Here is a 27,794-nt window from a genome sequence, read left to right as displayed (position 1 = left end):
AACAGGAAAATTGTAATGTCATCAGAGTTCCCAGCTCCAGACTCCACACCCAACTCCCGTGGATTCCCACTGGGATGCCACACAGCCAGCCCTCTGCTCTCTTTACTAAGCAACCAAGGACTTTCTGTCTCTGTTTACACTTCTATGAAAACCCATCCTCCTTAGCCATGTCTCCTGGACACAGCTGCCTTTTTCAAATCTTTTAACTTTGTTTTTAATGTTAATTTATTTAGTATTTGTTTGTTTATTATGGGGCAGGGGCAGAAAGAGGGGGAGAGAGAGAATCCCAAGCAGGCTCCACGCTGTCAGGGAAGAACCCAATACGGGGCTTGATCTCATGAACCATGAGGTCATGACCCGAGCCAAAATCAAAAGTCAGAGGCTTAACCAACTGAGCCACCAGGCACCTCACAAATCTTTTAACTCTGATCAAATAATTAATGCTTAGCTCAATCAAAATAATTTCATCTTTTCAGCCAGTTTGCAGGGAAAATTAGAGGGCAGGGTGAAAAAGGGACTTAATTGTTCCTTAAGTCAGTCTACTCCTCAACTTGTCCTAAAGATTGATAAGACTTGGACCCTTTAGGACTGGGTGAAAAATGATGTTGATCTTCCTCTTTACTGGAGATCCTCCTACTCGCCCAAGTTTAATGAACTTCCAGCTATAACTGCAGAAGACCTACTTCCTACCTACTAAATCAATCAGATTTACCCAAGGGTCACTGGCTTTTTTTGTATATTTACTGCCAATGGACATCCCTTCCTGCTAATCTCTCTAATTTCTCACCACCAATCTCTCCTTATTCCAAGGCATTCAGATAAAATCTCACTTGTTCATCAGACCAATCATCAAGATATTCCTTTGGCATTGAATTCAATTCCTTTGTGACAAGATTTTTTTTTAACGTTTATTTATTTTTGAGAAAAAGAGTGCGAGTGGAGGAGAGGCAGAAAGAGAGCAGGACACAAGATCCGAAGCTGACTCCAGGCTCTGCGCTGTCACCACAGAGCCTGACATGGGGCTCTAACTCACCAACCTTTAGACCATGAGCTGAGCTGAAGTTGGATTCCCAACCGACTAAGCCACCCAGGCACACCTGTGACAAGGATCTATATGTGTTCGCTGGATCATGCTACTCTGGAAGCTTCAAGTGGTTATTTCACTTGAAACACACACATACACACACACACACACCCCACAACACAGACAGAGGCCCCAAATTTCAGTCCCCTCCACCAGAATTGTGATTATAATCATAATGAGGAATTCCCATCATGCCCTACTATTAGCTCATTTTCTACAGGGCATTGGAATATTGCTATTCTTCCTCCGTGGGAGAAGTTTAGTGTATGAGCCATCATCCTAGCTATTTGAATGGTAAATTAACCCTAGGGACTTTCAAAAATTGCTATTCAAATTCTTAAAACAGCTCTTCTTCTTTCAGAATAGCTTTGATCATTGAAATAGAGCTTACCTATCTGCTGAAAAACCCTTAGCACCTCCCTCTTATGGCATTCCAAATAAAGTCCAAATCCTTAAACCTGTAGCTAAGGTGCTCTAAAATCTAATTCCTATCTAATCTACCTTTCCAGTATTCCCTGCTTTCATTCCTCCCCCGCATGAATCCTTTCATCCAATGACTGATCTACATCCCACAGAGACACGTTTCCATTCCTTCCTTTGTTGAACAACAATTTATTCCTGTCTCCGCACCTTTGCTTGTATTTGCCCTTCCAACAGAATGCCTTCTCCAAACCATTCTACTTTCACTCAAAACTCAGCTCAGGGCACCCAAGTGGCTCAGTTGGCTAAGTGTCTGACTTTGGCTCAGGTCATGATCTCACAGTGCTTAGGGTTCTCTGTCTTCCTCTCGCTGCCCCTCCCTCGCTCGCGCATGCCGAGATTTCTCTCTGTCTCTCTCTCTCTCTCTCTCAAAAATAAACTCAGTTAAAAAAAAAAAAAACACGTCAGCTCAGGTCTTACTTCCCCTGGAGCTTTCTCAAACACATCAGTCCACGATGCTCATTTTACTAATTAAATCAGCGTGCTACATCATACCAAGAGTTAGAAAACAGAGGACTAAGCTCTGCCACTTGCCAGCCGTGTGAACCAAGGCAATTCGCTTACCTTCTCTGAGCCTAAATTCTCTTCATCTAATACAAAGGGTTTTAAATGATCTCAAAGGGCCATTCCAGGTCCAATATCAATAAAGTCTTTGCACCTTTATAATAAACTCCCAGTTATCCATCCATGAGTAAAAGTGCCAGATTTGGCAATTCAAAATATAGGACCCCCAGCATGCTCCATGCAATATTTGGGGCATTGTTATGCTAAAAAATTACTCCTTGTTTATCTAAAATTCAAATTTACCTGCATATCCTATATTTTATCTGGCAATCCTATGCATAAGTCCATGTATTTTAATCACCAATTCCTTTCAGCTCTCTGGAGACGGGGGCTTCTGACATAGTGCCCCTAAAGTTTCTGACAAAGTGCCATGCACAGAGTATGCTCACAAGTACCTTGTGATAAATGGACACCAACTCCCTCAAACTAAAGCTAACCGAGTGAGCATAAGCTCATAAAAAGTGCCTTACCCTCTTCTCAGATTAATTAAAAAAAAAAAAAACTATTCCTTTCCAACTGCCTTAGTCCCACCTGCTGCTGCCTTACCTTACTTAGGACGCCCCATGAACGTGCCTATAACGTAGCTCAGTACCAGTCCACATAAATCCTTTACTGCTTACCCTTCCCTCCAGCCATATATACACAGGGAGCAAAAGCACTTTCTTTATTACTCCTGCTCAGTGTGTTTATGAGACGTTATATCTCTGGCTACTGTATAATACTCCTCATCCTCACTCCCACGTTTCTCTCCTCACTTAGTCAAATGGCATGCCCTATTTCTCCTTCCCGTAGAAATTAGCACCTCTCTCCTTCTCTGTGGAAGGAAGAATATCTTTGCTTTGTTCTGTCAGGGGAGAAACCTTTTTATGTCTTGAAAGTAAGTCTTGTGGGACCTCTGTCTACGTAAAATAGAAAGAAGATGGCAACAGTGCATCAGAAGACTGGTGGGCGCTGGGTGGCAAACAGAAGCTAGACTATTAAGAGCCCAGAGCAGGAGTCAGGAGGTGGGAGTTAACTTTAGCTCCGCCCCAACCCCATTGCCTCAGTTTCCCTTTCTGAGCATGAGAAAGCCCAGCCTGAGAATTTGCAAGGCCCCTTCAGCTTTCACGTTCTATGGCTTTAAGCAAGATTTACGTGGAGGCCAACTGAGGATTTAAACTCAACCGGAGGAAATGAGATAAATACACCATTTATAGCAAATCGCTCTGATGTATAATGAACACTGCTTCCTCTACAAATGTAATGGAAAAGTGCTGCAGAGTCACCCAAATCACTTATTTACCTCAGCAACAGCACTGCACAGAGGAGCAGAGACTCTAATTGTATTTTATTTCCCTCTTGTTTTGATCCAAGGCTGAGGTGTGGCAATTAAAAAGACACAGAAATAAGAGAAAGAGACTTAAGCAGATAAAAGAGTAAACTCACTTACTTGGTGGTAGCCGTTGATGTTTCCCTTCAACTTTATATTTGCTGGTGTCAGCTGGCCTCCCAGACAAGTCATTTCCCAAGAGTTAGACCAACATGCCTTGCATCCCAACAGGCGGCTGTCACAGGACAGAAATCCCAGACAAGGAGGTGAACATAGTTGGAAAAGTGCTCATCAAAAAGTAGTTATCAAAATTTTCTTGGGGCGCCTGGGTGGCTCAGTCGGTTAAGCGGCTGACTTCGGCTCAGGTCATGATCTCGCGGTCCGTGAGTTCGAGCCCTGCGTTGGGCTCTGTGCTGACAGCTCAGAGCCTGGAGCCTGCTTCAGATTCTGTGTCTCCCTCTCTCTGACCCTCCCCTGTTCATGCTCTGTCTCTCCCTGTCTCAAAAATAAATAAACGTTAAAAAAAATAAAAATAAATTAAAAAAAAATTTTCCTCTGGCTCTACCAATGGAGAGAATTTTAAAAGAATCAGGACACTGTCCTGCATCCGAAAAAAAAAAAAATCAGGAAAGAATTCATGTGCACATTTAAGGTAAGGACACATGTAGTCAAAATAATTGGATGAGTGGTGGAAAATTCAGCCTACTACCCAAGTATCGGGCCGAATAAACTCAAAACTTCTCATAACATATAGATGTAGTACAGAATTTTTCCACTTTTTCCTTGGGTGCTCTGGGAGGGACCACATTAATGAAACAGCACTTGGCAAACTCTCACAGATATTAGGGTTTCCAAATAAGCATTTTATGAAGTGAGAATCAATAGGATCTCACAGCTCTCCAGAGAAGTTGTAGGTCATCATCAGCTAAATATGTACTGCAATTGTTTTCCCCACTGAGCATTTGGTAAATACATTCAATTCTCTTGCAGTTATAATGCCATCATTAAATGCCAGACAGGGACCTCTGGGAGCCATATTGTCTACCCCCTTACCCCCAGGAAAGCTCACACTTAACTGTTTACAATAGCAGTCGTGTCGAATCCTAGCCTAAATGATCCCTCAGGAAAGAAACACAAATTCTCAGAAATATTGACATAAAAGTACTACGTGGATTCTGGGGTCACTTGCACGGATATATTTCTTAGTGTACACGTGCTCACTATATTCCAGAGTTCTGTTATAGCTAAGGACTCCCTTGGTCCCTTGGAGGACCATAGTCCCCACCTTACCAGGTTATTCTACTCAGATTTCGGATTTCAGATCAAACGCCCCTCCTTCAGGAAAATCTTTCCTAACTCCCTGAGCAAGGGTTGGCAAACTACAGCCTGTGGACCAAATGAAGCCCACAACCTATTTTGTACAGACCACAAACTAAAAACAGTTTTGCATTTTTAAGTGGTTGAAAAGAAAATTCAAACAAAGACTACTATTTTATGACTTATAATCCTTACATGAGAATCAAATCTCAATGTCCATAACAAAGTTTTATTGGAACACATAGCACGCTCCTTTGTTTGCGTGTCGTCTAAGACCTCTTTCATACTGCAACAGCAGAATTGCACATAGTTAGATCAAAGGACATTTGACCCTCAAAAAAAAAAAAATACCATCTAGCTCCTTACAGAAAAAAAGTTACCAACCCCTACCCTCGACTCTATGCTTTCATAGCACAACACACGTTTTTGTATCTATGAAACTTACCTCATATGAAAATTTCACACGTCATCGATCACTTCCTTAATAGCTGTCTCTTCACTAGATGGTGAGCTCCCTGAAAGGAAGGCCTATGGCTCTCTTTTCTCACCATTTAGCTCAGAATCTGACATACAGTAGTAGATGTTAACTACCTATGTGTTAATGCATGAATAAGTCAATAACTCCTGAAAGTGATATTCCACAAAGCTCAACTTGGGAAATGCTACTCTATGTATGTATCCTCCAACTAGGAGGCAGAGTAAAGAAACAGACTGCTCACAGAATATTTCTGCAAACTGATATTATGGAGGGGCTAAAATTAGCAAAAGAAAAGCTTTTTTGTCTTGAGGCTGCTCCGCCCTGGAGAATCTGAAGGAACTACAGCCAAACTCATTAGAGACCTATAGGAATCATTCAGAGAATTTCAAGGGGTTTGGAACTATCCAGGAGAAAGCTGGATCCCTTGGGGAAGATGAGGGATAGAAAGTGTATGTAAGAAGAGGAAGGGGGCATGAGAAAGATGAGACCACCAGACCCCCTTCTGAGGTACAATCTATTAGGACTAAAGGGGACTCAGTGAGACAAAAAGAGTTGTGCTTCCTCTGGACACCACAGGTTTTGCCCAATAGTGAAATTGTTCTATGGGCTAACAGTGTGCATTGTAGCCTGTCTAGACATAGCAGTCCTCAAGGAAGAGCTACGTGATTTCCTTCACGTTCTGGAAACTGACCTCTGACTCCTTTCCCGTTTTGATCCAAAATCACTACTTTCCTCATCAGACACTATTTATGAAGTTTAATGGACTTCAGCATTACCAAGAGCTCAGAGACTTGTGTCAGCAAGACGTTGTTTCCCTGAGTTTCCGACCAGCTGCACTGGGTAGTTATCTGCTGGCCTGTCTTCATGATTATAAATGAGAAGACAGTCCTTCCAAGGAAGCATAGAGTAAAACCACCAGACCTTTCCTGGTTTCAAGAGAATCAGCTCCATCTGTAGTTCTTCACCAACAAAGAGTATTTCTCTTCACTAATTTACTACTCAACAAAGCTTTAGTGAGTAACTACTACATACCAGACACTACTAAGCAAAATCATCCCTGACATGGAAGAGTTCACAGTATAGTTGAGAAAGCAGACCTTAACCAGACAACTGCACAAATCAACAAATATATCCAAATTCTGAGGAAAACTATGAAGGAAAACTACAGGGCACCATGACCATGTGTGATAGGGGGCATGACTTAATTGGGAGGTCACGGAGAACTTCTAAAAGATGTGACATTAGAACTACTACTTAAATCATTTTCTCGAGCACCTGCTCCCAAGAAACGGTCTTGAGCCCTCAATCCTAGATTTCACCTAGAAATCTTCTATCATTGATGTATTCCAAACCAACTAATCCAGAACTAAAAGTAACCACTAAGGCAGACAGGCAACAATGCCCTAAGTCACTAATGTTAAGAATTGGGCCCTCTGTGGGGCGCCTGGATGGCTCAGTTGGTTGAGCATCTGGCTTTGGCTCAGGTCACAACCTCACTGTTTGTGAGTTCAAGCCCCACGTTGGGCTCTGTGCTGACAGCTCAGAGCCTGGAGCCTGTTTCAGATTCTGTGTCTCCCTCTCTCTCTGCTCCTCCCCCACCCGTGCTCTGTCTCTCTCTCACACTCTCAAAAATAAATAAACATTAAAAAATAAAAAAGAATTGGGCCCTCTGTCACAGGGTGCTATGACCAGACTGATAGGTAGAAATGTTCCCAGGCTTCTTGTAAACTTACTAGGGTCCTTATGATCCCAATTTTATAGATGGAAAGATCAAGGAAGAAAGAGGTCAGGTCTCAGTAAAGGAACCCTCCTTCTGAAAAGATCACAGAGATGAGCTATTTGCTCCAGAGCCATTTTGGCTGAATCAAAAGGAAATCAATCGGTGGATTAGGTACCTCCTCATGTAAGGTATTAGCCAACAAAGAGGTATTCATTTGGTTATTCTGGAGCTCCCTCTGTGCATAGAGCCTTCCTCTGAGCATTAAGGGAGGAACAAGTGTGTATTTTAAGAAAGACCCTTTTTTAAGTCAACAGAATAAAACAGAGAGAAAATTATAAGGGATCAGGGAGGACAGGACTCTCCATTCCAATAGGTCACCAAGAATTAAGGGAACCACATGCTTGGTGCTGGACTGTGCCATATGGAAAGCCAAAAGTAAGTGCAAGCTGTCAGGGAATTTGATCTGTTTGAGAGAATATAGCACAGACACACAGACACACACACTGATCACTACAGCTAAGTGGATGAGACAGAAATGAGAAACGCCACAGGAGAGCACAGAAAGGTACAAAAGGGTTCAGAAAAGTCTTCGTGACAGCGGTTGACTTTTACTGAGTGTCTACTATGCATGTACCAACACTCACACTAAGCCATAACTCCTGCTTAAGACACTGTGCTAAGTGCTTTAACACGTTATCTCACAGGGGTCATGGGGAGGTGCTGAAGAAATTAGACTTGAGAAATAAAGCAATTTGGCCAAGGTTTCTTAGCTAGCATGTAGCAGAGCAGCAAACAGAACCTGAGGTCCCTTCTTAACCTATAAAAGACCCTTCATATCTGTAGATTTGCATCAAAGAGACTAGGATGTGCCTGGTTTTCATGCCTCTCTCAAGACACCAAGCCTTCTTCACCTCATTTAGCATTGTAACTGTTATCAATAAAGGTATTTTCAGGTCAACACCTGGATTCAGTCTGAGCTATCTGACACCATGGCCTGTGCCGTGTTGTTTATGTTATTCCGTCTTTACAAGATGGAGAGAGAACAATTAATACTTAGGTAGAAGAACAAAGGGAAGACTTTTTTTTTTAACTTATTCCATGTCTGGAACTGTTCTCAGTGCTTGAGATATGATATATGAACAAGTCTACCAAAGTTCCTTTTCTCACAGAGCTTACAATTCTGCTGAGAGAGAAAATAAATATATATAAATACATAATTAAATTACATAAATAAAGCAAGGACACCTCAGTGTATGATGCATGCTAGATGAGTAATGCTGGATAAGGGAATAATGAGTGTCAGGGGCGGGACGTTTAAATAGTGTAGAAATGTAAGCAGAACATGTATAGAAACGCTTGCTTATAGGAAGGGACAATTGCATTGTGTGCTCAAGAAAGTAAGGAAGTCATGTAGATGACGAGAGGTCATTCCAGACAAAAGGAGTGTCAACTGTTGGTATTTAAACCCCATTATCGCCTTTTGGAAATTAAGGATGATCTCCCTCCAGCTCTTGGAACTGGGAGAAGTCCCTGGCTGAAGGCCCTGGAAAGTTCCTTTTGAAGAGAAGCCATGTCTTTGTGACTCTAGGTAAATTGGATTGTCACTATTCTCCAGACTTGACAGGAGGAATTCCTTATGTGCTTCAGATATCCAAGGCAGCCTTGAAGGTTCTTTCTGCAGTCTTCCCGAGTCACTTCACATTTGGGGAATTCTTGTACATGACCTCCCTGTAGAGAGATTTGGGGGTTTTGTTTTTTGTTTTTTGTTTTTTGTTTGGCTTAGTTATCTCTTTGAGAATCTTATTCTCTCCCCAAACCTCCAAAAAAGAAAACAAAACAAAAAAAACATGTGCCCTAAGAATTATGCATAACATTACAGAAGGCAATTCCCTTAAACGTATCTGTGAATGCCTCCCAGGTCTCTACACCTTAAGTTAAGAACCCCTATCAGAGAGCTTCGTTTGAGGGTCACTCGGCTATCCCTACTCCCAGCAATAAAGCCCTGCATGATCTACAAAGCCATCATCCTTCACTAAATGGCATTCCTTGAGGGCAGGGGCTGTGCTTCATTTATCCTTATATTCCAAGTGACCAGCAGGAGACTAAAAGCCACCTTGAATTAGTGAAACACAGAAAGGAACAGTTATAGGTTCACATAGCCAAGCCAAAAAATTTTACAAATAGGGCTGGAATTAGTAACTACCAGAATTGGGCCCTTAAATATTTTCTTCTTTCATGTCTCTCTGTCTGTCTGTCTCTCTCTCTCTCTCTCTCTCTCTCCACACACACACACGCACACACGCACGCACACACGTCTTTGGATGTTTTTTCCCACATTTCAGCTTTATTGTCCTTAGGTCACCTGTCCCCACAGGATAAAAATATGGCCACAGACAGCTTCTGGGCTTGTATCTTAACGACTTATATCCAGAGGCAAAAAAGGAAGCTTGGCTTCCAGCTTCTGTTTGAAAAATGCCAGTTAAGGATTTTTCTTCACCCAGTTTGAGTCACCAAGCTCTGTGACAAGAGAGATGGGAGATGATGCACCATGATTGGCTAGTCGCCCATGAGGTGTGACTGCAAAAGAGAAGAGATTTGTGTCCTTAACGTAGAGATACTGTCCCTAGAGGAAGGAGGGTAGTAGATTGATGCAGACAAAAGCAATCACTTTCTCAAATAAAAATAATGTTAGTAAAACCTAACTATCTTCTACTATGTTCTAGACGTTGTGGTTAAGTATGTTTCATGGATTATCTCATTCATCTTTCTACAAGTAATTGTTGACCAGGTAGCATGAGCCCAGATGATGAGCAAGCTTGAAATCCAGGCTAAGTAATTTAATAACATATGGTAAGAAGTGGAGAACAAGTAAGGATCCTGAGGGACAAAGTTACATGACAAAAGTAGCACTTAAGGGTGGTTAGTGCAGTAGTTTTCCATTTCTGTCTCCAGTTTCCAGTGATCTGACTGGTGGCAAGGGAGGCAGTGCGCAAACCCTGAGTTTTTAAACACTGGATGGGATTGGAGAATTTTCCTACCAAACAGTTCTCTATGTCTTTATGCCCAAGTTCCCTATGAAGAGTCTTCATTTTCCTGGCCATTAATCCCTAGCAATGAAAAGAAATAATGATACTGTTGAACTGAGCAGTATTTGGAGAAACATCACCTGTTAATTCCAGGACTCACCTACCAGCTCAGGGGAAAGACAAACATTTCCTGCTGGCAGATAAATGCAAGCTTCAAAGTAAATTTGAAAGCAGTGAGAACATTCTGTTATTTTCCCTCTTAACAAGGCTTGATGAAAGCAATCTCCACAGAGGCTGCCTAATTGGGCGGGGAGCTCATCTCTGAGCAGTGCTGGCAGAAGGAACCCAGGGCTGGTTAGTACATTCTGTCTGAAGACTGTCCTTTTTCCAGAGGAGGTAGGGGCACTTTTACCCACAGTGCCCGCTGCCACACACCTCCAGGGCCCTCCAAGAGCCACCTGTCAAGTGGCCGTTCTGAGTGCTTTCTAAACAACTGGCTCCCTACTTTTTTCATGGCACGGACTCTTTGGTTTTCTAATTATCCTGCAGGGGAATGTACACTGTTTATTTACTGCTCTGAAAATATGCAAACTTTGCTCCCTGCTGCTAAGATGCCCTGAGAAACCAATATCAGTAATTGTACCCCCTCTAGGCCACATGAGGAAGACTGGGAGGCCAGCCACATTCCCTGCCCACCCGGAGCACTGTGCAGACGGGGGACTGAGGGCCGTGGAGCCAAGTGAACCCTCCTTAGTTCTGGGTTCAACCTCTGCTAGGCAACTCCCCCACCCCGCCCCCTATAACAAGTCCCTCTGCTGTCCTCCTCATTGCCCTGACACTTCCCACGTCCCTCCAAACCTGACTAGCCACCACGTCAACCAGGACCTACACTAGAGGAACAGTAGGAATAATGATGATAATAATAATGGCTAATATCTATGGGACATTTTTTGCGCCAGATGCTCTACATAGATAGTTAATTTTATGCCCCCAACAACTCTATGATTTTCTGCATTTTATTTATTTTTTTTAATTTTTTTTTTTTGTTTCAACGTTTATTTATTTTTGGGACAGAGAGAGACAGAGCCTGAACGGGGGAGGGGCAGAGAGAGAGGGAGACACAGAATCTGAAACAGGCTCCAGGCTCTGAGCCATCAGCCCAGAGCCTGACACGGGGCTCGAACTCACGGATCGCGAGATCGTGACCTGGCTGAAGTCGGACGCTTAACCGACTGCGCCACCCAGGCGCCCCGATTTTCTGCATTTTAGAGATGAGCACCTGAGGCTTAGAGAGTTTGTGTAACTTTACCCAAAGTTCACCTACTAAGGAGCAAAGCTACTGTCTCCCTGGTGGGAGGGAGAAGGAACACGTGTTCTGAACCCCTCCACCACATTGCTGCCCTGGTAGGGATGTGTGTCCTCCAGCAGGCTCCACTGTTCTTTTGATCCATTGATCAACATTTACCGAGCGCCATCATGAGGCAAGTGCTGGGCTAAAATATTTGTCACGCTCCCCTCTGTTCAAAAACTTCCACTCCAGCTAGGAGACAAGATGCATACATTTGACAACATGACAAAAATATACTGAATAACAATATAGAAAAGATCGTCAAACACTAGAATAAGCATAGGTTCTTATCCTGGGATTCTTGTGGACACGAGGACAAACTTCTCCATGTTCCTGACAACAAACTTCCCTACCTGGGCAACAGTACGTTGGACAGGTTCAGAGCAGGTACCACCATTGCCCTCCTAACAGAGAGACAGTAGCTTTGCTCCTTATTAGCTGTGTCAACTATGAGTAAACTCCTGTTTCAGGGAGCTCTATGAATACCCTTAAATTATTTGCAAATTTTTCTTCATGTGCACATTTTACTGGCTTCCCTTGGATCAGTGTTTCTTAACCAAAAGGGATTTTGCCCACTAAAGGCATCTGACAACGTCCAGATACAGTTTGGGTTGTCCCAAATCCAGCATCCTGCTGGATTCTAGTGGGTAAAGGCCAGGTATGGTGCTGAACACGCTACAATGCACAGGTCAGCCCCCACAACAAAGAATTATCTGGCTCAAAATGTCAACAGTGCTAAGGTTGAGAAAGTTTGCATTAGATTCCCCAAGGCATCTCAGTCAGCTCCAAAACAACAGAAAACTGCTAATCCAGGGGCATCTGGGTGGCTCAGTCAGCTAAGGGTCTGACTCCTGGTTTCGGCTCAGGTTATGATCTCTCAGTTGGTGAGTTCAAGCCCCACGTCGGGCCCTGCATTGACAATGCAGAGCCTGCTTGGGATTCTTTCTCTCTCCCTCTCTCTCTGCCCCTCCACCCCTCAAAATAAATAAATAAACTTGAAAAAAAACCTGTTATTCCAGAGCTTTATTTGCCCAATGAAGGGTGTGAGCAAGAAGTATTTTTACAGCTGAACACTTTCCAGCATCTGATGGCCCATGCATGCTGCAGGATTGTCCTCCTAAGGCTCCCGGATCCCTCAACATCCTGTTAGGTGTTTTTGTGCAAAATCTGAGCATTTGATTCCATTGTCAAGGCTCAATGGATTGTAACACGCCAGTGTACTATGCTTACATTTCCACAAAGTCATTCAACACTGAACAAAAGTCACCTAAAAATGATGAGCATATCGACCAAGCCATACCTGGTTGGACATAATTGGGGGCATGGAATGATGAGACGGGAGTCCTTTATGTATTATGCCTAAGTCCTTGTGTCCATATTTCCAACTGGAACCCAAGTAATGGAAATGGGGAGCTGTGGGGAGTTCACAATCCTGGGAGACAGGGCACCCAGATCTCCTATGAATGAACTCTGGGGACCTGACCTGGTTGTTTTTGTTTTTATTTTTGTTTTTGTTTTTATAAAAATGCAGGGCTTGGAGTCTGTATCAGTAAGGGCTCTACCAGAGAAACAGAACCAGCAGGAGATATATATTAAGAGATGCATTGTAAGGGATTGGCTTACAAGATTATGGGGCCCTGCTGGGCAAGTCTGAAATCCATAGGGCAGGCCATCAGGAGGGGAAGGCTGGAACTCTCAGGCACAAACTAAAGCAACAGCCTGTAGGAGGAATTTCTTCTCCTTCCAGGAAATGGGTTTTGCCCATAATGCCTTTCAACTATTTGTTTCATGTCCACCCAGATCATCCAAGATAACTTCCTTTAATTCAAGTCAACTAATTGTGACCATAAATCACATCCACAAAATCCCTTCACAGCAACCCCTAGGTTGGTGTTTCATTGAATAATGGGATTATAGCCTAGCGTAACCAAGCCAAGTTGACATATAAAACTGACCATCAGAGGGGCGCCTGGGTGGCTCAGTCAGCTGAGCGTTCGACTTCAGCTCAGGTCATGATCTCATGGTCCCTGAGCTCGAGCCCCACATTGGGCTCACTGCTGTCAGTGCAGAGCCTGCTTCACTTCAGATCTTCTGTACCCCCACCCCCCACCTTCCCCAGCTCCTCCTTTATCTCAAAAATAAACATTTTTATAAATAAATAAATAAATAAATAAATAAATAAGACCATCAGAGACTCTGTGGTCTCTGTTCCTTTGCAGCTTTTAGAACCTGTGATTCCACTATTAATCACCCTGAGCAACAACATGTCATTTAAAGGCTCTCAGACCACAGATATACCAAAAGGAGCACCTCTGAGCAGTTGGCTCAGAGGTTATTAGGTTCTGTGGATGCCGGCCTCAGAGACAAGATGCAAAGATGTTGGTCTGGCCAGAGTCAGGGCCTCCCTCCCTCATGCCAACTGAGGAAGACTGAGAGTAAATGTGGCTAAACAGGAGCTTTTCTTCTTTGACGACACTGGCAAACTGTCCATCTGCCATGATTAAATGGTAGGCAAGAACTTTGAAGGAGCCAATTATTTGCTTGAGAAAAACTGGGGGGGAAACACAATATTAATGCAGAGACCACTGTGATTCATGGCATTTACCCAGAACTTAGAATCACAGAATTTTCAAGCCAGAGAAGATCTTAAAGTTAACCTTGTCCGACTCACTCGTGTTACAGAAGACGGGACTGAGAAGCAGAGATTCATGAGCTGCAGGGTCAGAAGCTACTCAGTGTCACAGACAAGACAGATGAAGTGTCCTGATTCCCAGGCCAAAGCTCTTTCCCCACACCAGCCTCCAGCCCACCAGAAAAATGTGCACAGACCTCAAACTCAAGCCTCCTACCTCCTCAGCGAAGCCTGCGGCTGAGCTCTTTACCGCTGGCATTTACTCTGACAGATATCAGTAACTATGAAAGGGGATGCTGTTAACACAAGATGACAAATTCTAAAATTGGGTTGTTTTCACAACCGTCACTTTTTAAGGGGTGAACGACCTTTCTCTGGCTCTTTAAAAACCTCTGGATTCCCGCCAGCTCAACATCCCCGCACTTCCTCCCACAATCGCTTGCTATGAAAATGTCATTATTCTATTTTGAAGAGGCTAGAGCAGTTGCACTTCCTTTGTAATAGCTATGTTTTCTGAAAGAGGGGAGAAAAGTCACGAAAGCCAGGGATGGAAAAGCTTTCACGGATCAATCATGTTCCCCTCACGCACCAAGAAGACATAAAGGTAAAACTACGAAGTCGAATCCCATGTCAAAGATGGAATCCCCCCACCTCTGTGACTTTACTTTGACCCAGACTGAGAGAAATGTCTTGTCGCCCATTTTCAAAGACTGCATCCAACAGCCCTTCACCTGAAGAACCACCTGTTCTGAGGGACCGAAACACCCAGCTCCAAATTCTCTTTCCTGAACCTGATTAGTTAGGAATCTTTGGTCAACGAGAAACAGAACTCTGCAGTGAGATTAGGCAAACAAAGAGGTACCACACTGGGTTTAAATTTCAAAAATCTTGGGGCACCTGGGTGGCTCAGTCAGTTAAGCAGTCAACTTAGGCTCAGGTCATGATCTCATGGTTTGTGAGTTTGAGCCCTGCGTCGGACTCTGTGCTGACAGCTCAGGGCCTGGAGCCTGCTTCAGATTCTGTGTTTGTCTCTCTCTCTCTGTCCCTCCCCCACTTGCGTTCTGTCTCTCAAAACTGAATAAACATTAAAAAAATTTTTTTTGAATTTTTTTTCAAAAATCCTAAATAAGTGACCATATATTATCTCTGTAACAGTTTTGCCCTGAGGACTAAGAGCCAATAATAAAACATGTTTTCTCTTTCCCTAGGAAATGACTCAGAGAAAGACAGAGACAGAGAAAGAGAAGAGAAAGGGGTGTGTGTGTGTGTGTGTGTGTGTGTGTGTGTTTTGTTCTTCTTCCTGTTCTTGGCTCACATAAAGTAGAGGACCCCACAGAGGATGTGGCCAGTCCAGATAGTTTCAATGTAATAAAAGGCCTTTTTGGCCAGTCTCATCTTCTCCACAAGGAGCATGGCTAGTTGACTAATGGAGCTCTCCGAGGACAAATAATCACCAACTGTTGACAACTGTCATCAGCTAATGGTATCAAGAATAAGTACTGCTCTAGCTGCACTTCCTGACACCAAGTAGCCCCATTTTGACTATCAGCAGCCTACTTAACAGGGAAAGAAGCAAGGTAATCACCTTGCCAGAGATGAGGGAAAATCAATTAACTTTTCATTACTTAATGTCCATATAGTATCGTTCATTTCAACGTTGGCATAGCCCATCCTCTAGGTAGCAAGCCAATTGCCCCAAGAAGAATATATTACATGAGTCGAGCAATTGAGGCAAAAACTAGTAATATCCCTGTGTGGAGCTTTTTTCTCCCCATGGGCCATGGTGCCTGTCAGCAGATCTTCTTGGTAAGGGAGGCACAGAGAGTTGTACTTCAAAGCACGGCATTCGGCATCTACACCCAAACGACCGGAGTTTTTGTCTCCACTCCATAGCCCTATCAGGTGTGTGGCTTGTGCAAATTACTTACCATATGGACTTCTTATTCTTCTTATGTGTGAAAAGGAAATAGTAAGGCAACCCATCTCATGAAGCTTTTATGAAATTTAAATAAGGTAAAAAATGCAAAGCACATAACAAACAATAAATGCTAATGATTACTCTGAGTCAGAGATTCCCAACCTTCTTCATATCATAAACAGACATTGTGAAACAAAAGTTAATGTATGAATGGTGAACCAGGAAAGATGAGATTGCTCATAACCAAAAAGAGAGTCCTCCCAGGGGCTAAGGGCTCTATTTCTTATTACACCTGCAACTCACGCACTATTGGCCAGCTGACAAACTCTCCTCTCCACACTGGATGTTGCCTTCATTTTACAGACAACATGTCTCTCGGAAAGCTGTCTCAGCCCCCAACTTAAACATTCCACACTTTCAGCCAACACTATTCTGTCTCTTCTTCACAGATAGTTATAAGCCATTATATTTCTGATTAGCATAAATAGAATTCTTCTTTGAATTATTTACCCCACACAATATTCCCAAACATGGAGTCATCTCCAAGTCATGGTTAGAAACAGTAAGATGGGGCGCCTGGGTGGCGTAGTCGGCTAAGCGTCCGACTTCAGCCAGGTCACGATCTCGCGGTCTGTGAGTTCGAGCCCCGCGTTGGGCTCTGGGCTAATGGCTCAGAGCCTGGAGCCTGTTTCCGATTCTGTGTCTCCCTCTCTCTCTGCCCCTCCCCCGTTCATGCTCTTTCTCTCTCTGTCCCAAAAATAAATAAATAAACGTTGAAAAAAAAAAAAAAAGAAACAGTAAGATGAAGGGGTGCCTGGGTGGCTCAGTCGGTTAAGCATCTGACTTCAGCTCAGGTCGTGATCTCACAGTTCATGTGGTTGAGTCCCACGGTGGGCTCTGTGCTGACAGCTCAGAGCCTGGAGCGTGCTTCGAATTCTGTGTCTCCTTTTCTCTCTACCCTTCCCCCAGCTCGCATTCTCTCTCTCTCTCTCTCTCTCTCTTTCTCTTTCTCAAAACACATAAAAAAAAGAAAGAAACAAAGAAAGAATTTTTAAAATTTTTTTAAAAAGAAAAGAAATAGTAAGATAAAGGACAATTCTGAAACTGAGGCCTCCATCACCTAAACCATTTTTTTAATGTTTATTTATTTTTGAGAGTGGGAGTGGGGGAGGGGCAGATAGAGAGGGAGACACGGAATCTGAAGCAGGCTCCAGGCTCTGAACTGTCAACACAGAGCCTGATGTGGGTCTCAAACCCACAAACCACGAGATCACAACCTGAGTCGAAGTCGAATGCTTAACTGACTGAGCCACCCAGGTGCCCCTCACCTAAACCATTTTAAAGTGTATCACGCTGGCAAAGGCTGAAGCCAGGAAGGCCTGGGGACCAGGTAAACCCATCAGGCCTCCATGCTGTCGTCATTCTGGGCCCCCTCTGTCCAGGTATTGCATCATCTTTCTTTATGCTGGCTTCCCCATCCCATCAATCACTTGGCAAGCATGGCTGCCCCTCGTCTTTCAAGGTCACATAATAAAGTTGCAGCCCTCTCTTGATTCTAGTTACTGGAGAGAGAATCTGGCTAAACCAGCTGAACTCAGTTGCCCACATGGTGTATTCGGCAAAACCAAGACAGCAGTCAAGCCCAGTACAGCCCAGTAGCCAGAGGCCATTCTTAAGACATAGTGCAGACAATTGGGAGAAAGGTCAGTCCACAAAGAAAAAGAAAGTCATAGACACAAGGACTGAATCCATTACGTTGTCCATTACATTGACTACCTTGTCTTCAGACCCGAAATTCCCATCACACGTCACTTCTTTGACACTCTAAAGATCCTCGTTAAAAGTATGTTGGTTATCTAGCAACCTAATATTCCAAGATATTTTCAGTCATTAACATATAGAAATGAATACGCATATTTGACACAGAATAGAAATGTTTTGACAGAGGTAGGGGGTTTGGTTGTTTGTGGAATAAAAGGCAATGTGTAGGGAGCAGTTCTCTCGTGCAGAGCATCCTGGGAAAATAAGATGCTCTCTGGATACATGTAGGGAAGCTGGCAGGTAGAACATAGAAGAGGGAGAACGGTGGGACTGAGAAAGATGACAACGAAAATGAACATGTAAACCGTCCTTATAATTTCACCCACAGCCAGGGCTGTTAAAGGGCCATGGCACTAAAAGGAATTTTAAAACCAGCATTAACTAGTGACCCCAGTTCTCTCCAAAACCAAGCCAGAGTGAAAAATCAGAGCTCGGTAGAGGGTAAAATTGTTCTGTCCTGCACAAAGAGGAATTTAACTACAGGCCCATAATTTCCAAATGAAAATCTAGAACACAAAGTCTGACAAAGAATTTGTGTGCTATTTCAGAGTGAATGAGGCAGCCTGAAAAATGTTCTCTGGACACTTAACTATTGGATGTTACTAGATATTTCAATGGCATATGGGAAAAGGAATAAATTATGCAGAAGAGAGCATCAATTTGGTAGCTGGAAAGGGAATATTTAACCCATTTTCAATTTTAAGGAACAATATAACAAACAGCAACACATTAAGCCAGAGAAATCTTTCAGGGGACTGATTGAGGTTATGGTCTATGGAATTGGAATTCACCTCAGACTATTAGTCAATGAGCCAATATTAATTAAGAGGTCATAAGGTGCTTTCCAATGGGTTTTTTTTTTCTTTTTGCTGCAATCAAATAACATTAATTTGACTTATGATGAGTTAAATGAGTTGCTTTCAAGGTCGTCTTTGTTTCTCACATCTTCCAACACAATCTCAAACAAGGGAACTTGCCCTCCATCTCCTGACAACCCCCTTAAAAAAATGTTAAAAAACAAAAAAACTGTCATTTCACATCCACCCCCTTGAAAAACACTCACTTAACATTTGCATAAGACTCATGACACTCACTTTATCAGTTGGGATTTGGATGCAAGTAACAGAAAACAACTTCAGCAAACAGGAAGGGAATAATGGGCCACTGGGCTGTCCCAAGGAAGCCAATGACAGGTGGTTCAGTCCACCACCACCGAAGGGAGTAAGTTTCTCTCGCCATATCCTGTGTTGTTCTCTTTCTGCAAACAGGTTTCACCTACAAGAGTTGGGAGATGGCTGTTCCACAGCCACTATGCTTACATTCAAAAGATCTTCTTATGATGGGGCACCTGGGTGGCTCAGTCCGTTAAGTGTCCAACTTCAGTTCATGGGTTGGAGCCCCACATCAGGCTCTGTGCTGACAGCATGGAGCCTGGAGTCTGCTTTGGATTCTGTGCCTCCCTCCCTCTCTGCCCCTCCCCCATTTGCATGCTCTCTCTTTCTCTCTCGCTCTCTCGCTTTCTCGCTCTCTCGCTCTCTCTCTCAAGGGTGGATAAACATTAAAAAAAATTTTCAAAAGATCTGCTCATGTTGAACTAAAATGCCTTAGTCTGACTTCCAAATTTCTAGGAGAACCTGATTGACTTATCTTGACCCAACTCTGTTTAGTCACCGTGACCATCTCCCAATTTTTCTGACCTCCATAGTAATCCTGTCTCCTACTCATACTTGAGTTATAGGTTCCTCTGGTCTCCTTTTCCCATCTAGTGGATGACTCTGCTTTCTATCTTCCTGAAATATCTCAGAAGTTTCTATTCCACTGACAGCACTCTTCCTTGTTTTTCATAGCTCTTATGGAAATACTCCCATTATACCATTTCAAAAGAATTCCACCAGGAGGAAGTGGTTTTGGGTAATCTGCCTGCTGCCTTAACACAATAACCCTATTTTTTTCTAGATATTTCTTCTTCCTCTTCTTTATAACCCTTCCTTTAATATCATACTGTATCAGAGCGTAACTTTAATGATGTCACTCCCCAGATCAGAAGTCTCCAAAGACTTCCAATGGCTGAGAGTCCAATTCCTTATCCTAATATGTGGCCCAAATGACTCTTTCTGGAAAACTCTAACCATTTGCCTCTTGAACCTAACTCTCCCCTCCAGATAAAGGCCCCATTTGTTATTCTTCCCCCAAACAGTCACTACATTCAAGTTTCCTGCCAATTCCAGGCCAACAATCCTGATTGTTAATCCTGTTAATCCTGATTCTATAAGCCTGAAAAAAACAAGACTGACCTTCTCTTGAAGCCTTCTTACCCACTCAGATCCATATCATAGCTCCTTTCTGAAAAATTCATACACCTGTGAACAAATCTTTCTTCTGACTTTATCTCCTCATGGCTGTCCCTTCGTTCCTGATTAATACATTCTCTCTCTCATTAAATTATAAGCAAATTTTATAGGGAATTTCTTATTCATCTTTTATATCCCCTGTAATGCTAATACATTATATTGTACATTTACCCAAAAGGAATTTTTAAAAGATGGAAGAAGGAATTAAGTCTTCATTTGGACTTTATTCCCTCCTTTCTTAAATGACTTCATTACTTCTATTATAGTGCAAGACCAAATAACTCAAGTGTAAGCTACACTTCATTGAACTGGTTTTACATATTTGTAATCTTTGTTGCAACCTAGTTAAAACTAGAATCCGGAGGGCTTACTCTTAAAATAGTTTCATATCCCCAAAGAAATATAATCCAGCAAGCAAAAATAAGCTTAATCCCAAATCCTCAATTACATTTCTCATAAAGCACAAAGGGGGTTCAAATAGTCCATAGCACCATATTAAAATATGAAAATGTCTCTTCTGTTATTTCCATCAAACCTTGCAGCCACTCCAGAGTATCACTCTCTATAATCCCCACCTCCTTTTCATGTCATTTCACTGCTCTGCTCAGTACTGCTTTGTTTCCCTTACTTTCCTCTACCTTGAACCAGAGTTGGGCCAAGATGGGTTAGTCAGATTCCTTCTCCTAGAAATTCAGAAGACTAAGGTATTTTAATTCAATAGAAGTAGATGTTTTGAATATGAATACATTCCACCTGTCATGGGAGAAGACTATTTGACAAAAAAGAACTCTCCTCCAGTAGGAAAGCATGATTCCTCAGAAGGCAAGGACCAAGGGGGCAGGGAGATGAAATGATAATTACAAAATTCTCTTAGCCAAGGTAGCTTGCAATCTTATGACAGCATGCATCTAACTTTTAAACTAAGACAGCTGTCTAAAAGCCTGCCACATACTTCCTCTCCAACCATTCACCTTTTAGGAAGAACTTAAAAATACACAAATAAAATAAGAGAATATGAAAACATGTAAACAAGCACTGAATATCAGAGTTCATGTGTGTTTCTTTTTTTTTAGTTTTTTTCTTTTTAATGTTTATTTTTGACAGAGAGAGAGAGAGCATGAGCAGGGGAGGGGCAGAGAGAGAGGGAGACACAGAATCCGAAGCAGGCTCCAGGCTCTGAGCTGTCAGCACAGAGCCCGACACTGGGCTTGAACTCATGAACCTTGAGATCATGACCTGAGCCGAAGTCGGACACTCAACCGACCAAGCCACCCAGGCACCCCCATGTGTGTTTCAATGCAAGCTGATGAAGATGATGAAGGCATTTGAAAAGAGATAGAAAAAAGACTGGAAGTATTTCAGGTGTCTTCAGCAGCTCCCCTGATAAGCACTCGAGAGGAAAGGCTGGCTTATTCTGCGTATCCAAAGGTGTCTGACTCTTGGTCCAGAAGTGCCATAGACAAAGGTCCAAGATGCTGTGGGGAAGGTCCTGGGACTGAAGTCGCTCCATGGCTTGTGTCCCTGGGCCAGGGCTCCTCTTCCACTGTGGACTCACCCCTGCAGGAAGCCAGTTTCTCAGTCCTTGTTTGCCCTTATGCAAGGGACCTTTTTCATTTAGACCATTTAGTAGTCTAATACTCAGGCATTTGGTTTTGATTTTCTTTTAAATTATACCCCCCAAATAGTTTTTATTCTTATGCATTTTTACTTTTAAGCATGTTAGTTATTTCCTATGCTTAATTTTTAATCTCATCTACTTTTAGGCTTTTCACTTTTTATCCTATCCCCTACATCCTAATCTTTTCTCTCTCTTAGTGTCCTGGTTTTAACCTTTAATCTCATTGGCCTCTAGCCTTTTTTCATTTATTTTAAGTCTCATCCACTTTACCTTTTCAATATGTTTAACCTTTACTCTTTACTTGGAGTTTCATTCTTTTATATTTTTAACTTCTATGTCCTCTATATTCATTTTTTCCTCTGATCTTACTCTCAAATTTTTAATTGTGTCTTCTCAATATCTACTCTTCTTCATAAAATGAGAAAAGTTCCCTCTTCTTCCTTTTCCCTTATAATTTTCTATGCTTCAATTTTTTTTATTTTCACTGTGACTGGTAAGAGGTAAAGCCAAAGGGGTGTTGAGACCACACAAAGAGGAGGTTAGAGACTTCCTATTTATTTTCACCTCCAGATCCCCCTGCTATTGCTGTTGTTTGGTGGAGGAAGTGAGGCTTTTCATTGTTTTTAAATTCATGGAAATGTACAGAGTGCTAAAATAGAGATACATAGAGAAAATGATGGGCAAAAGAGGTGAATGGGGCAATAAAGTGGAAGCGAGAGAGGGAAAAATATCTTTATTAGATTTAGCGCAAAGCATGTCGAGAGTAGCCCACACATGAGTAGATGTAATGGCAAGTAACAACCTACCTAGGAAGAATTCACCATGCAATGCCCTGAACTGATATGTTCAACAACTGATATGTTCCTAACAAACTGATATGTTGAAAAGGAGACCTGCTGGGAGGATTGTCAGCGGACTAGCCTCAAATGAATTATCTCCATGTTTGTCCATCTTTTATCTTACCAGCGTCATCAGATGACCTCCTAGGTCTCCACTTCCTTACTACACTTATTAAGGAAAAGCTGATCTCAACTGTCATTTTCACAAATAGCGTACTTTGTAAAAAGGGACTATTAATCTTCTAGGACCCATATGGGGAAAATAGGTCCCCTGAATATCAAAATCTATGAGAAGAGTGAGGCCCAAATTTTTTCCCATATCATGGGCCATGTGTCTTCCTCTAGGGCAACTCTTGGGACATAAGGATATGTCTGTCATTGGTCTTCAGGTATCTTTCCTTTGCTTCCTCAGAGAAGAACAGGATGCAGTTCTGGAAATGATTTACCTCACTTTAAGTCTCAATAAAAATGGCAACATTCTTGGTGTGTCTGGCTAACTCCGTTCGGTAGAGCATGTGACTGGATCTCCGGGTTGTGAGTCTAAGCCCCATATTGGGCATTATGACTAATTAAAAAAAAAATTTTTTTAGGGGTGCCTGGGTGGCTCAGTCAGCTAAGCATCCGCCTTCAGGTCAGGTCGTGATCTTACCGTTCATGAGTTGGAGCCCCACATCAGGCTCTCTGTTGTGTGCACAGAGCCCACTTCAGACCCTCTGTCCCCCCCTCCCCCGCTCCTTCCCTGTTTATGCGTGCTCTCTCAAAAATAAATAAATAAATAAATAAATAAATAAATAAATAAATAAAAACTTAATGGCAATATTCTTCATTTCGTGTACTTCCTTTCTATTATAATTCTTGCTTGGTACAGACCACTGAAGGGAAATTTACCCATCAGTGGGCCCTACCTCATTGGTGCACATTGATTGATGATAATGTTTAACAAGCCTCATAAATTCACTTTCTCAGCCCTTTCCTGACAATCTGGACTCCCTAGCTATATCATCAATTGCTTAACACCATTCTCCACAGTCCTTGAAAATGCTTGATTGGCCACCTCCCTCATATAAAACTCAGAAAACTAATAGGCAACTTTATTTCCAGAACCTCGTTAGCCATATTCTGCCTTGGCCAAGATGATCTTGGCTTGTAAGAGAAGGAACTTTCATCAGTAGCATTCAGCATATACTAAGACATACTTCCTTACATCTGGAGTGTGCCCTATGATAACTCAAATTCATCTCCTGAAACATAATCTATTGGAATCCCAAAAGTAGGAACACTGAAATGTTGACATTTGAGGCATTTGAATATCATTTGCCCATAAAATATCTGGATTTCAAAACATTTATCTACCTACATTTATTGCTTTGCAAGTTTTATCTTTCCAGCTATAGAGACAAATGTTTGACAAAGTGAAACTTTGGGTGACTTGTTGAGTCCACTAATCCAAAGGATCATAAATTCTTCCTTTCAACCTGAATTTGCTTTCCTATCTTGAGGTTCACTATGAGATGTGGTGTTTCTTTGATTAACTATATGGTATTTACTTGACCTGACCCAGTTGGGGAAGGAAAGAATACCAATACTTGCAAATAGTCCAATGTAACCCCACAAGAAGCATTGGAAAATAAATATGTTTCTTTTGGACTTTATTTTGAAGGTGATACATTAACCTAAATGGAAAACTCCCTCGCCAGATTTATTTATGAACAGAAGCCAATTTACCCATCTCTGCTCTAGAAATAAGCATCACAGATTGTATCAGAGTCAGCCCTCTTTTTACTACCCTCTTTAACAGTGATGCTACAACCAGATTATCAATTCATAATGTAAATATCTGTAAAGCCAGTGTGCATTTTGGTAGCAAATGTGTAGGGATTTGTTCCCTCCTGCCTTCGTGTACTTTTTCAATATGACCATTTTCTGCTGTGCTTATTTTTTTTATCTATGTATTTAGTAGTTAGTTTTATCTTGCATTATTTATGGGGAAAAAACAAATCTAGAACAAGTTAGACAATAAATAAATACAGAGACATTCTTTAAAAATTATGGGAGGGTAATTAGTTGTGGTGTGTAAACACCAGGATGTCAGTAAGTATTTTGGAGCATGAGAGTTATAAGAGTTATATCACTGACATAGATTTTGCTATAGTGTCAGTGCATTGGCTGAGATGGACTGATTATAGGAATACCAGTTATGAAATGATTGCCCTCCCATAAACAGTGGGCAACAACAAATAAGGAAGGAGAAAAGAGACCACACCATGGAAGAACCCACCAGGTTTGGTGAAAGAACATTACATATACAGAGAACTGGCTCAAATTCTAGATCAGACTTGGCCAGGTTATGAAACCCCTCAAAACCTTTAGTTTCCTCATCTACAAAATTAGAGCAACAACACTTACTTCATAGGGTTTTTCTGAGAATTTAAATGAGATAATACAATGAAGCTGTTTAGCACAGTGCTTTCACACAGTATATGTTAAATAAATGTTAGTTATTATTAGAATATAAATACAGGAAACCAATGAGTTAAAAATACCTTCCAGGATTTGAGCCCAGTAACTGAGGAAATGGTGTTGTCACTGACAAAACTGATAGTTATTCTGGGAAAGAGAAAGTATCATATTGGGATAGAGTTCTATTCTCAGAGACTATGGTCATAAATTTTAAAATAAAATAAGAGGGAAATGTTTCATATTACCTCTCAGGTTATAATTGTTTCCAACCATTTCCCCCAGTATTTCCCCCACCCATTTCTCTGAACATACTCTTAGAAGGGCATCCCATTTGCCTTGATTTAAAAGCTACATAAGGCCCATTTCCACAGCTCCCTCCCTTATTGGTATCAGCCCACTTAGATGCATCTGCCTGCTTTATTTACATGCTGTTGATTTCCTTTCCCAGATTATTAATGAAAATGTTAACTAAACCCATCCCCTGTGGCTTACCACCAGACACCTTTTCCCAAAAGGGAGTATGCCATAATTCATCATCAACCTTTTATTTTTCTCTGCTCAAGTCAGTTTTGTGAATCACAAGTGGCTTTTTAAACAAAACAATTGGAACTAATTCACACAGTACATTATAATCACATCTGCCACATCTATAAATGGCAATTGATATGCATTAGCTGTAAATCCCCAAATACAAAAGACCAAGAGGGAATAAGATGGTCAAAAAGGAATTTATAGGAAAAGGTCTGGGATATTCTGTACCTCTCCAGTGGTAGAAAAACATCTGAATCATACTCCTACCCCCCAAAGCAAGACAATTAAAGTTTTCACCTCGTGACATAACTGTAGATCTTTATTTTAACATATTGAATATCTTATTTCTTCTGTTTTTAGTTTTGTGAAGCTTTCTTGAAAGGTTTTTATTTTGTTCTTATTCTTAATGGTTTATGCTAGTAAAAGATATTGCTTAAACTAGAAATCATCAAGTCACATCCAAGATTTGTGGATCAAAGTATGCTGTCCTCTAAAAAGAGTATGTACAACCACAGAAGCCTTCTCCAGCTTGGGGAGAGAGAGATACAGAACTCATAAAATAGTATAAGCAGAAAGAGATCTTGAGGAAGAAAATAATACATTGAGTCCAATTAGAAGCTCACATTTTGTTAGCCCTCCCCTGCCCCTAAGGATGGTTGTGGCCCCACAATTACAGACTAAGTTGAGTAGCCACGATAGGAAACAATGACCATTTTATTCCTCTCCCAGGCATGGGTATCCTCTGTTGGGTGCCTGTTGTGGGCACACAGTCCCCCAATCCTGTCCTCTGCTCAGATTCACAGGGCTCCACAGCTTTAACTTCCTCATATTCATCATTGGAAGGTAACCAGGTGTCAAGAATAGGCTTCCATATCTGGGCTCCATTGTTTACTGACTCTCTGAGCCTCAACCTCCTCATCCCCAAGAAGTGATGACAGAGCAGAAGGCAAGCTTGCAAACTGCCCTCTCCCACCCTGCAAGGTGGGTGAGCTATGTGTGACATTCCTCAGGCACTCCTGGCTGCCCAAGAGCAAAGGAAAGGATAAAAACAATCGTTAACTGATACAGGTCACAGCCATGCAGGTCATGAGTCTCCATCAGTTTACAAATGTCTTAGTAAATTATAAGAAAAAGTCAATCTTATCAATAGCCTAACCTCCAAAAACGCATAGGCTCAATTTCCTGGAGCCCTCACATCACCCTCCCCTCCTTAGTGATGTGGGGAACAAAGACAAGAAGAAAATGTAAGTAACATTGAATTTTTTTTATAACCTGCACTCCATTGACAAATACTTGAGGCAAATAGAGTATAACATTTCTCCAGGAACTCCCTACTGTCCTCAGTGTTGATGCTTTACTAGAGAAAAAACAACCTTAGCTCGACAATAGCAAGGCCTCTGGTATCTTAGGAGTCCTTCTTAGCATATGAAAGTCCTTCTGGAGGCCTCCCTTTTGTCTTTACCTCCCCCAGCTCCCTAGTACATAACCAGTCACTCTTCACAACCCCTGTGCAGCTCTTTCTGCCCACAGGTCCTGTTCCCATGATGAAGTTTTGGGGTGATGGGGGGTTCATGGGGTCTAGAGCCAATGGCTGAGAAAGAATTCTTGAAGATGTCTTTGGTGCAAACAGGTGATTTTACGAAAGCATAGTGACAGGATCCATGGGCAGAAAGAGCTGCACTGGGGTTGTGACAAGTAACTCATTATATACCCTCAGGTTGGGAGGGGGTCAGGGATAGAATAAGTCTCTAAGGTATTTTGGAAGCCAGGTTTCCAGGGCCTTGAGAGGCTAGGTGTTGCTAGGGAAATGCCACTTAATACTTTTTAATAAAACCCCAGTCATGAGACCCTTCAGATGTATATCAGGGGGCCTTAAGCTGGGAGTATGATTGCCAGCATATATCCTGGGGCAGTTGAGACAAAGGAAGTAGATTTACAGGATCCTCAAGGTTGGGATAATGTTTGCCCCTAGCAAAGTGTCATCATTGAGGCAGCTGAGCTCCTAGAGGGAGGCTACTCTGCCAGTTTCAAGGACTTATCAATGGGCTGTAGTCAGTAAGAGAATTTAATTTTTCTTTTGCCTTGGTTTCCCACATTACCATGGCAAGCACTTAAACCCCTTTCCTTTGTTTTTGGGTAGCCAGGAGTGTCCAAGGGATATCACACATATTCCATCGGGGGGCAGGGGAGGGGGGTTGCCAGCCTGTATTTTGCCCTCAGCTTGCCCCACATTCCCTCATCACCCATGCTTTAATAAAAGCACCTTCTTGCACCAAAGACATCTCAAGAATTCTTTCT

At 42.2% G+C, this 27,794-nt stretch overlaps 1 long non-coding RNA gene across 1 annotated transcript in view; it reads right to left on the bottom strand.

Annotated features, from left to right (window-relative positions):
- The window catches only part of LOC125148359 (uncharacterized), a 49,716-nt gene that overhangs the window by 144 nt on the left and 21,778 nt on the right, over positions 1-27,794 (bottom strand). Inside the window, exon 2 of the long non-coding RNA XR_007145510.1 lies at positions 3,558-3,672. This is a non-coding gene — a long non-coding RNA (uncharacterized LOC125148359). The remainder of the gene's footprint in view (positions 1-3,557; positions 3,673-27,794) is intronic.

This window comes from Prionailurus viverrinus, chromosome D2 (assembly GCF_022837055.1).
Source record: "Prionailurus viverrinus isolate Anna chromosome D2, UM_Priviv_1.0, whole genome shotgun sequence".
Taxonomy (NCBI): domain Eukaryota; kingdom Metazoa; phylum Chordata; class Mammalia; order Carnivora; family Felidae; genus Prionailurus; species Prionailurus viverrinus.
The sequence above is the reverse complement of the archived record's forward strand: the minus strand, read 5'-3'. Positions and strand labels throughout refer to the sequence as shown.